General features: G+C 46.8%; 2 protein-coding genes across 2 annotated transcripts in view; both read left to right on the top strand.

Moving 5' to 3' along the window:
- slit3 (slit homolog 3 (Drosophila)) overlaps window positions 1–12,087 on the top strand; it is a 136,232-nt gene that overhangs the window by 33,268 nt on the left and 90,877 nt on the right. The gene's annotated exons all lie outside the window — the stretch shown is intronic.
- The window catches only part of LOC134032052 (rod cGMP-specific 3',5'-cyclic phosphodiesterase subunit alpha-like), a 154,802-nt gene that overhangs the window by 130,570 nt on the left and 12,145 nt on the right, over window positions 1–12,087 (top strand). The window lies entirely within an intron of this gene.

The raw sequence follows: 12,087 nt of genomic DNA, 5'->3' as shown, positions 1-12,087 counted from the left end.
GAGAGACACACACAGAGAGAGAGACATACACAGAGAAAGAGACACATACACACAGAGAGAGGGAGACGGAGAGAGGGAGACGGAGAGAGGGAGACGGAGAGAGGGAGACGGAGAGAGGGAGACGGAGAGAGGGACACAGAGAGAGAAAGGGAGGGGATAAATGGCTTGTTTGAAAAGGATGACGGAGTAATGTTTTCATTGTTTTGTTCTGAACGGAATGCGTCCAAGCTGTTCAGTTGGTGCCTGTGGCTGTCCTCTTTAAGAGTCTTCTGCCGTCCTCATGCAGAAGGTTCTGGAGACAGGCTGAGACAGTGTGACGACCAGTGGTGATTAAAGCATAAACACTCTGGGGGTGTCTACAGTCAGGATGATGAATGGCAGCAAAACACAATAACTAACACAAAGCCACTGACTTTATATACAGCACTGTCCATGTAGCATGATTTGTTGCGTGTTCTGTATTGGTTTTCTTAATGTGAAACTGCCACATCTACTTCTTGTCCTTGCTGACATGATGAGCAAGAGTGTTCTTCTCTCATGGGGAGTCTGGGTCTTTTTACTGACTTTGAATCTTGTTCAATCTTATAAACACATCTTTTTCCGAATAGTTTTGTTCCTTTTAACGTGATTAATTAAATCAGATGTACTTCCAAACTTAACTACACTCTAGTCAACAGCAGAGTGATTATTTGTATTTTTGTATCACGTCAGGTTGTGACTTTGTTATACATTTACATTATACATTTGATATACATTTTTTATGGTCACCTTTTGTCAATGTCATGGTACAGCCACAATCTGACAAGCAAGTCTCCAAGTGCGTCCTTTGAACCATGTGTTCCTTCTTGTTTTATTCAGAGCGTGGGGCTGTTCTCTTGAAGTCGTACCTTACTGCTAGCTATCTAGAGTTGCTCCTGATTACACCTGCTCGTTTGCTTGCCTGCTGTGAGCATGCAAGCACTGATGTGTCAGCTGGTAACCAATTGCATCTCCTACAGTAGATGTAAATGTCTATTTCAATATCCCGGCAAGGATTCAGCCGGACGAGCAGTCCCGAGCGATGGTTGTTAAAATACTGATAATCCACTTTAAACTAAAACTGGGGAAATGAATCAGTCCTGATGCTATCGAGGAATCACCTACAGCAGTCAACCATTCCGATTTCGCGCTGGGAACGAGCTGTAGTGTAATGCATAATAAACAGCCCTGTGTCTGAGAAGCGTGTGCGTGATCTGGCAGAGGAGAGCTCATGATGCCTGGGTCTCTCTCCCCTCCCTGTGGAGCTCCAGGGTACGTAATGAGGAGCATGAGGGTCCTGTCAACCTGCTGTGCCAAGCTGCTGTCCCTTAGATAAAAACAACAGCAGAACACACACACACACACACACACACACACACTCCCAACGCAGTCATGGTAACAGATTCTCCAGTTCCATCCCAGATCGCACATGCACACACGCAGGCATGCGTACATAGAAACATGGATGTTTAGCTAACAAAGGCGGTGGGGGAGCAGAGAGGACGAGGTGATGTTTCGCGGCGGGAGTCGCTCAAATGTTAGCTTTTCAGTGAAAACAAACGGGGTGTTGGAGAAACGTCTCGTCTCAGCGGGGGCGCCAAGATGTTGGTGTGAGGGTAATCCATTCCGGGAATCCTCCGTTGTGCATCGCGAGACGTTTAGATTCTGAGGAAACACAGCGACTTGGGTTGTAAAGGGGCAGGTGGGCTAAGTTGAGAGGAGAGGACTAGGTTATAAAGGACCAGGTGGACTAGGTTGCTGTTTGGACCTGTTGTTTATTTTCCTGTGAGAAGTGAGCTGGTGTTGCTAAGATTCTGGCACCCGAGGTGATACTTTGGGAAAACATGAGCGAGGAGAAAAGAAGGGGAGAGAAGGATAGATTGAGAAGAAAGGAAAGGCTGATGACTAGTGCTGAGTTGGGTCTTGTGGTATCTTTTCGAACATTCAGTCTCTCCTGTGGTTCTTCTGGAAACATGAATAAACTAGTTGTTTTCCAAGTTCAAAGTAATCTTCTGCATTGATGTTGCAAACAATGTGGCCCAAATCTTACTTAAATCTTACACGCCCAGTGAAACGTGTGTTATCGCATTTGAAATCTCCCAACACATGGCTGGACGTGTGGATTCTACACACCTAACACAGTTGTTGAAGTCTGTGTGCCACAGTAAGCATTGACAGAAGCACCCAGAACATAATAATTGCTGTTTGCTTCACATCAACACACACAAACACTTAATCTCATAAATTGTAGCATTAAGCCTACATATGTTTGCGTTCCTCCCCATCACTTCTGAACTATTCCCATTCCTCCATCCCCAGCCTGAAGACATTGAACAAGTGGTGTAAATCTCTTGCACACATATGGCCCAGATGGATTCTGGGAGTGATTCTTGCGTGGCTTGAGGGAGGTATCCGTGGTGGATGTGGAAGGTCAGCCTGTCAGGGAGTGAGTCCGCTCTCCATGTTTAAACCTTCTCTGTGGGAAATGGGACTTGAATTTGTCTCAGCACTAGATCACCTCACCGTTCTATGAGATCACGGTGGCTCGGTGTTGGAATCTAGAGGGTCGGTTTATTGTCTGTTGGGTTTGTTTTCTGAGCAGCAGATCTTCACGTGTATTTCACTTGACTCAGTCTTTCTTCTTCTCTGCCTTTAGCTCCCTTTCAGTCTTGGACACTCAGGAAGTTATTCTATTCTTCTAATCCTCCAGACTGCATTTCTTGGGAGACTGGGTTCACTTGTTTCCATGGCAGCCCGAGAGAGCAAATAAGATAGAGTAGCCTCTGCATATAGATGGTTGATTACAATCTGGCTTGCACACAGGCAGATGGAGATCAATGGAAATGGGATCCGTGGGAGATTTAGGAATCAAGATGATTAAACTCTAATTTGCTTTGGATTAGCTGTAAACGTAGACAGGGGCCTTGGAAGCACACCGTGGCAGGGAGACTATCAATCTTAGTGTCTCTCTCGCTCTCTCTCTCTGATACCGTAGGTCGTTGTGGTGTGATGTGTCCGATCGGTGTGTGTCACAGTGGACTTCTGTCTGTGGTCGGATGGTCACAAGAGGGGTAATCGATAGTTTGGGGGGAATGTGGTCGTCGTGGTTACAGTCATTGTGAGAAGATTCCAATCACGGACATAAGTTGGGAACCCGATGCAGGAAGCTCCAGAGCAGCTAAACCAAGCGAGCAAAAGTCACCGGGCCTTTCTCTCCCCAGCTCTTACACTCCGGACCCGGACCCACTCATCGTACATTACATTTACATTTAGTCATTTAGCAGACACTCTTATCCAGAGCGACTTACAGTAAGTACAGGGACATTCCCCCCGTGGCAAGTAGGGTGAAGTGCCTTGCCCAAGGACGCAACGTCATTTCGCCCGGCCGGGAATCGACCCAGCAACCTTCTGATTAATATCCCGACTCCCTAACCGCTCAGCCACCTGACGCCTGACACCAAACAGTCATCTACCTGAGATATGAGAGTAACTTCAAAGTAATTATCATTGTAACGGGCTCCCTTGTTAACTAGCTCACGCTCCACCTAGTTGTTCTTCTGAAAGGGGGGGTAACTTAAAGCTCTGTTCTTCTGAAGAAACACTGCTGTTCTAACTTCACACAGAATCGCTCAGCACAGCAGAAAGTCAGTGTGACTTCTATTGGGAAGGATCAGAAAATACTGCTCATGTAGGAATAGAATAATAGTTCAGAAATTACAACTCATGCAGGAATAGAATGATGGTTCAAGGTGATGAAATTGGCAGGCAGCTGAAGTCTCTCACATTCAGAAAGCTTCATTCCTGTTAGATTGTAAATGATTTATTCAGCTCAGCACCAAGGTTCACAAGGCATTTAGTTTGATGGCTATACGTGTTTGCCAAAAAATAATTGCCTTTGATCTGATTTCAGGAAAGCAGTCCTCTTCAGTTATGCTTTGAAGGATTTAATGTTGCAGGGATGCAAGCTTTCCACAAATCTCTCCCTTTCTCTCCCAGATCTCTTAAAGCTCATTGACTGTGTATTTTTGTTGTGTGTGTGTGTGTTTGCAGCTAGGTCAGACATTAGTCTATATCTTGAGTGTTGTATTAACGTTAAAACATAAAGTTGCTTGATTATTTTATTCAAGATATATGCGCTCCCCCTCTACCGCACAGATGTGTTGCTAATAGCTTCCTATACTTAACAAAAGAATAGTTGACTGTTCCGATTGCTCTTTGAAAAGCACAAAGGCCTTGCGCCTAATGGGACTTAATAAAGGTAGAGTAGGAAGTTGATAAGGAAGTGGAGAGCAATTAGTCTGGAGTTCCTAAGGAGGGGCTTATGTTTGTGTCAAGGACATGACCCTTTGTGACCCCCAGAACCCTATGGACTTCCTGCTAGCCGAGTTGGGGGTAGCGTAAGAGGCATATAAAAAGGACCAGTGGAATTGCCCCATGCCCTTCACACACAAACACCCCCACCCCCACCCCCACCCACCCACACACCCACACCCCCACACACACAGCTCAGGAGGGCTAAATGGAGGTTAGGGGGTGGGTTTTCTAATTGAAAAGGGGCATGTGCTCTGTGATTAAGCCAAAAAGTAAATCAGCCTGGAGTTAATGAGAATGCTGAGAGTGACACTTGACTGATGCACATTGACACAAGGCAGCTATGTCGTGTCACACCAGGGTCTTTGAAGATAACAGCAGAGGTTAACGAGAAAAAGGGAGTGATCTCTACGAACTTTGACCTTGTGGGTTTCAACACCCACATAGCTGAGCGTCGCTGGGGAACCTGTCGTTACCATAGCAGCCTGAGGCATTTCACCAATCAGGGTCTTTGTCCGATTCCGTGCTGGATGGTTATTGGGTGCGGTAATTGCAACCTTCTGGCCTAATTTATGATTGGCTGATTATTTCCCAATGAAGTCCCCAAGCTGTAGATCAGACGAACTGCATGTCAGCTTTGAAACAACCTTCCTGTAAAACTAATGTAGGGCTCAACAAGTGTATTCAAATAAATAAATATATATATTTTGGTTACACTAACCATACGTCCCCATTAAGTGTTTAGTCTTTGAACACACTTTACTGTGCATTTTGTAGAATTTCAGATGAGGCCTTATGCTGCCATGTTCATGTGGTTCCATAATGTGCTGCATCGGTCAAGTTACCCAACCCCGCTCCACATCTCCAAGAAGTTCTTGGAAGAAGCTGTCAGAACAGCCTTTTTCACAGTGGAATAATGTTTACTTTGGTTAGACCCTCTCTCCTCCCCCCTTGGCTTGTGTCAGTCCACCAGACAGTTGAGTTAACACAGCAGAGCATAGCAGGACGTTCGTTGTCAAATAGGAGAGAAGCAATGCAACACCAACTTCCTCTGTTATGAAGAGGGTTTGGACAGACAGATCCTATCCGTCCAGTGTTCGTTTCTGATGATGAACCAAAGCAAGTGGGTTGGATAGTTTGTGTAACAGGACACTGGGAGGATGAGTACTACCCAGTAAACCAACAGAGCAGGGTGTGGAACAGCTCATCCTGGTGGAAGCTAACCACCAGCCTCGTGGGAAAGCTGAACAGATTCCTTTGACAAGCAGACATGCCCCCTCCAATGACAGGCACATTCACATAATTACATTCACAGATTGCAAACAAAAACACACCTCCAATTGAACTACTTGGCAAGGACTTGGCTAAGACTATTCCTCCTCTTTATATCTCCCCTTCTAGATGTCTCTCCCTCCTTCTAGCACTTTCTCCCTGTCTTTCCAGTAGTTACTAGTAGATAGACTATCTAGATCTTTCTATAGCTCTGTCTTTCTAGCTCTTTCTCTCTCTCTCTCTCTCTCTCTCTCTCTCTCTCTCTCTCTCTCTCTCTCTCTCTCTCTCTCTCTCTCTCTCTCTCTCTCTCTCTCTCTGTCTCTCTCTCTCTCTCTCTCTGTCTCTGTCTCTGTCTCTGTCTCTCTCTCTGCTTAGCTGTCTTTAGCTGCCCCTATAATCACTTGTGTTGGCTAGCTACTTGTCTAATTCCTACAGCATATTTTGTCTCCCCACTGGAGGATAAGAGAGGGAAATTGATTAATCTCTGTTCCCGGCTTGACGTATTAAAGCAGATTATTATTGTTGTTTTAATGACTTCTGCAGTAACCACTTGCTCTTCACCACCATCTCCTTTTCTTTAATTGGAGAGAAAAGGAGGAAGGTCAGATTTAATAGATGAAGACCTTTCTTTGTGCCAGGACAATTTCCTCCTGGTAATGAGCACCATTCCATGTGTGATCACATAAAAAGATTCTTCAGGAAACACAGACAATGTATTCTTTTCAAGAGAGGGAGAGAATGATATCGATGCATAAAACTGTTCTATTACATTTTATCTTTAATTAGATTCATTGAGCCGATAAGTGGGAGCTTCAATTAAATGAGACGCCTATCTCGAAAACATCTTATCTATATTTCAAATGAATGCTCTAACAGGCGCCACGTGCACACAGGCGCCACCGTGTGTGTACGTGCACACGTGCACACGTACACACACTCTGCACCAAGCCACACACATGCCCACACACAGGCCAGAAAGGACAGAATAAATTGACTAAAGCTGTGATCTATCCAGATACAGAAACCATCGGACATAGTTATAAAAGTATGTGGTGTTTATTTCCCTTCTTGTAAACAAATCTGTTTTCTTTTCTTTGCCTTTTTGAACTAAGTGGCTTTGGTATTTCCCACCCAATAATCGCAGAGCATTCTCCCGTTCACTGTAGAGTTCAGACATGCTGGAGATGGAATGTACTGGATTTCTATGGAATGAATATAGTAGTTTAAATTAAGGAAATTCCCTTTCTGTGTTCACTGGGGTGGACTCGGGTTAGGGTGTAACATTTCATTCAAGCTGCAGTGGGAGTGTGTGCATATGTGTGTGTGTGTGTGTGTGTGTGTGTGTGTGTGTGTGTGTGTGTGTCTACCATTCAGGGGCGAAGGCAGCCAAGGACATTTTGCATTGCTGCAGGTTTCTACCTACTAAACACCTCATAATTTCACTTCCTGTTGAACATTCACTCTAGATCTCTATAGATGTCGTCCCTCTTTAATTTATCTCCCCCTCCCCCCCTCTCCCTCCCGCCATCCCCTCAGTGTCTGTCAGTCTCCCTGCATCCCCTCCACCATGTCCGTCCTAGACACCTTGTCAGCCAGCTCCCTGTTCTCCTCACCTCTAAGCAGCAGGAGCTTGTTCACACTCTGCACGGCCCTGTCCCCCCAGCCCCCTCGCCCCCTGGTGGCCCCCTCCACCCACGCCCCGGGGAGCACAGATGAAGGGCTGACTTGTTAGGTGTTGCATCTCAGCCAGAGACAGCTCGCTTCCTAAAACACCGTCCAAGGGCTCCCCCCGGACTGCCCGCTCCTCACATCCTGCTCCCATACGTCCATCTAACCCCGGATGAGTAGAGGAAGATAACTTTGAGTTATACGTAGGGGGTCCAAGGTTTAGGGTAATGGTTCCATTTTTCTTTAGTCACTCCACTGGGCTCCAGTGGCTGTGGGGTCCCTGGAATGTTCCGATTAGTCACTTGTAGCTCGGCGTGCTGAAAAACCTGCCAGGTTGCTGATGAAATAGATATTGTTTTGGTCTTTTTACCAGTCCCATTTTTCTTTGTGTAGAATTACCCCATGAATGTATATTGAGTAATGAGAAGCATATGGTCCCTGTTGAAAAAGGTTTCGACGACCAACCCAAAAACAAATGTTCACTTTAAACTGTCGCATGGTATACATACTTTTATGGGGCAATAATTTACAGGATAATGGGAGCTCCGTGCTAATATCTGGCATTTCTTACTAGAATAACTCTGGTAGAACACCTGGGGCAATAGTAAAGTAATCCACAAAGGTGAGAGAGACTGGGGAGGAGAGGCGGGTAGAGGGGTGGAGAAAGGGGGACCACCCAAGGGAGGTGATGACTCACTTGCGTGGAAGCCGGCCAGACAGACAGAAAGCTGGACGGATGGACAGAGGGCCGGGGAGTAGCCTTTGATGGCTGCCATCTCTCAAAGCTGTTGACCCCTGACCCCAAGGTGAAAAGGTTCCGGGACGTTCCCTCACAGCTTTCCCCCCTTCCCACCCCAGCTCCGCACAGACAAGTCTATTTGTCAGCCCAAAATCCCAGAGGTCGTAGTTTGTGTCTCAATGCGTGGGGTTAGGAACAGTCGCAGCTGCTTCCAGTTTGGTCCTGGGCAGGGGTGTCGGGGCAAGGTGGTGCTGCTCTGTCAGAAACTCTTCACGGTCCTCTACTTCCCAGACTGCCCTGGGAGAGGAGACACACTGGGCGACCTGGCCTCCCTACTTAACACGACATACCAAGGTGAGACGACCCAACTGACCAGGAGGGCGGCAGCACACTAGGACACTCTGCGCTGAGTTCATGAGGCCCCCGCTGCAGAGATTGGCTTGAAGACAGGCCTCTGTTTATGACACGGCTTTAGCAACAAGGTTATTTTCTTCTTTGTGCAATATTGAAGAAAAGATGAGTCATGGGTAGCGCTCGCGTTCTCCGTGGGCTCCACATGGTACCTGTTTAACAGCGGAGTCCTAGTAAACCAAACATCAAAGACGAGAGCAGTGATATTTGACTTTACAATCTGGCAGTTGACCTAATTGAGCCGCCTTGCCAGACTGCGCCTGTTTTGATTAGCGACAACTTGAAACAGCCCAGGGCAGTCTGTTTGGTACCTAAGTCAGCAGGCTGTTGTGTTGTTTGAAGCAACTTTACAAACCAAACTCCAGCATTTCAGAGTTTCATTCCAGAGTTCCAGAGTTTCATTCTATCCTGTTGCTTTGTCTTCTTCTCAGTGTTCAAATGTGAGCAGGTTCCGTATTTTGACTTCTTCTGTGACCTCAACAGGACCTTCAGATTTGGTGTTTGGAGACAAGCCATTCTTTAAACGTATTTTCAACACTACTGACCAACTATCAAATAGACAGACAGGAAAATAAAGAGACTCTGGAAACTTTAAGTTATTTTCCAGCCAATTTGCAATACTTCTCAGGAATAACCTATGGAAAATGTTGCATATATCTTCTGCTGCTAGAAATCCATCCATAAAGTATGCAGATGAAATTAAAACAGCCTTCCACATGAAAATTCCTGCCGGTCTGTAGAACCCTCTTTTTCACCTCTCTGTTATTTCTCCGTTTGTCCATCTATTATAAATATTCTTCCGCCTTCAACAAAAGTGTAACTGCTGTCTGTGGAAGCGATAACGATCAAGTGTGGCGTTATTATTAATTTCGATCACCTGCTATCTTTTGGTTTGACTGATAAAAGAACAGTATAGTACATGCTCCCATGTGAAGGTATGCAGTAACAGTTTATAGGGGACTACATCATTGCAGGAACAGATTTGAGAATTTACGCTGCTCCTATCCACTTGGCTCTGGGGACTTCTTAAGGCTAAAATTCCTCGTGAGTGAACCTCGCCACAGCATCACACACATAGTGACTAACATGTGTTTGGGCACGGGCCAAGGAAAACCCAACGCCTTGCCCCCTGGCTCCTGGGAGAGAGCCAGGGGGGGGTAGTAGGAAGGCAAACTGAGGCCTTGGCCAACCCTATTAGAGTGTCAGAATCTCTCTGGGTCTCTCTCTTTGCACTCGCCTTTGAGTCTGCCGACTCTAACACCTGCTCTTAGATCTTCTTGCTCTGTCACATTGGTAGGCTGGTAGCGCCACTGATGAAAGCTCAGATGGAGATTTCGCTCAATTTTTTTCACCCTCACTCTCTTTTCCCCGTCTCTTTCCTGTTCCCCCTCTCTCTCATCCCTCCAACTCTCACACTTCTTTTTCCTCTCCTCTTTTTCGGCATCATTCCTGTTTCCTCCTCTCCTCCCTCCCGTCCTCCTCACACCTCACCTCGTGACCCATGAGCCCGGCTACCGTGTACACCCCCCCCCCTATACCCCCCCCCCCGATCCCGTAGGCTGAGCGGGGAACCAGAGAGCTCTGATCCACAGTCCTCGGGTCTAATTGAGACGGCTTGGAGGTTTACAGGCCCTGTCACTTCTGATCACTCTGCAGCAGCAATCGGCACATTCCACATCCACCTACCCCAGTCTAGCCCAGCCAGGTACCGTGAATGTGCGTGTGTGTGTTTGTGCGCGTGTGTGTGTGTGTGTACGCACAGGCATCTGTCTAGGGAGGTGTGGTGTGGGGTTAGTGCATCACGCTCTGGGTTTGGACAGCTGGAATCCAGATGTGGCTTGATAGCGGCACCACACTCTGAATGTCCGTGCCGGACATATAAGATGACTCTATAGTGTCCGATGCACCAGCACTCATCAGTTCCGTTCAGCCTCTCTGAGTCCCTCCTCATATCAGCTCCGTTATTAGCGGCCTCATTTGAAACCAACGCAACCTAAACCTCTCCCTTCGCTCTGCTGCTAGTTAAAAAGCAATCCGGTCTGAGCGGGTCCTCCTTCATGGGGGACTGGGCCGACCGGGATGCTCCGTGGCGGGGCAGGGCTGGATGACACGGCCGTATGTAATCCAGCAGGACGCGGCCTTCTCTCTCCTTCCTGGTCCTGGTAACACGCTTCATATGCCGGGTCTGGTCCTGATAATGCACACTGATCGCTTCAAAACAACCAGAACTAATACAGGCCAGGTCTCCGTGAGATGTAGGGAGAGATTTAAAGAAAGATTGAGAGAGAGAGAGAGAGAGAGAGAGAGAGGGGGGGGGGGGGGTCCAGATAGAGACAAAGAGAGAGAGAGTGATTGGGATGGATTCTAATATAAAGAGAGTGAGGTCAGGGAGGATGGAGAAAGGGGGATAGATAAAGGAAGAAGTGAAAAAGACAGATTGATGAGGAGAGAGACGTGAGAGAGGGAGAGAGAGCCCATGGGGAGAGAGAGAGAAGCTGGACCTCGCTGACGTGACGTCTTCTCATTGAGGCATTTGAAACTCAGATGTTTTCGTACTGGGAGGTATTACCCTGGTAAAGTGAAGCCAGTGGTCAGGACTGAAGAGGAGGTAAGCATGTATGTCCTGCTCAGAACGGCAGTGTGCCAGGTGACGCACACGTCACTTTCATCTCCCTTTCGCCTCTCCCTTTCCCTCTCCAATGACCCGTTTCCTCTTTCTTTCGTTCTTTGTTTTGCAGGCCTCGTGTCATGTTTAGGCAACACTGTACCTGGAACGAATACATGGCCTTAACACACAGATAACAGCCTTTGGCAAGTGCTGCATGTGACAGCAACGTGGATGATTCACTGTTGTTGCCATAGTGTGGCTCTTTGGGAGGGAACTAGAGCTATTGGACCTGTGTTTTGTTTTATTGTCTTATTTTCTTTACTGGGTCACATTCCCAAAGCATCTTGGTTTGATATTACTCCCTCCTCCTTTTTGTACTTTGCAAATCCTCTCTGTTCGGTTTTCGTTATCGTTTCATTCGAAATATTTATGTTACAGATTTCTGCAGCCAGTTTCTTAATATAACATTACTCCTTGCAACAGCAAATTACACAAATTGGGTACAAAAGATGCTTTCATCCTATGTCTCTCAATCCCCATGAGGTGGAAGCTTCAAAGGCAGGGATTTCTGTCGTGGCTTCATTTATTCGCATTTTCTCCCTCAATCGCTCCACTTTAATCAAAGCAGTCTCTTTCCTCAGTCCAGTCCCTCCGTCAGATTTGTCCGTGTCGTGCCGTTGACTGTGTATGTGTACTGCAGTTCCTTCTGACTGGAAGGTTCTGGACAGACTGTGTATGTTCACTTCAGCTCTTCCTGACTGGAAGGTTCTGGACAGACTGTGTATGTTCACTTCAGCTCTTCCTGACTGGAAGGTTCTGGACAGACTGTGTATTTTCACTTCAGCTCTTCCTGACTGGAAGGTTCTGGACAGACTGTGTATGTTCACTTCAGCTCTTCCTGACTGGAAGGTTCTGGACAGACTGTGTATGTTCACTTCAGCTCTTCCTGACTGGAAGGTTCTGGACAGACTGTGTATGTTCACTTCAGCTCTTCCTGACTGGAAGGTTCTGGACAGACTGTGGAGGAGCTGCAGCTGTAATGTTGGCTACTCTCCTCTTA

Source organism: Osmerus eperlanus, chromosome 13, assembly GCF_963692335.1.
Source record: "Osmerus eperlanus chromosome 13, fOsmEpe2.1, whole genome shotgun sequence".
Lineage (NCBI taxonomy): Eukaryota > Metazoa > Chordata > Actinopteri > Osmeriformes > Osmeridae > Osmerus > Osmerus eperlanus.
Note: the sequence above shows the minus strand (reverse complement) of the source record. Positions and strands in the feature narration are given on the sequence as shown.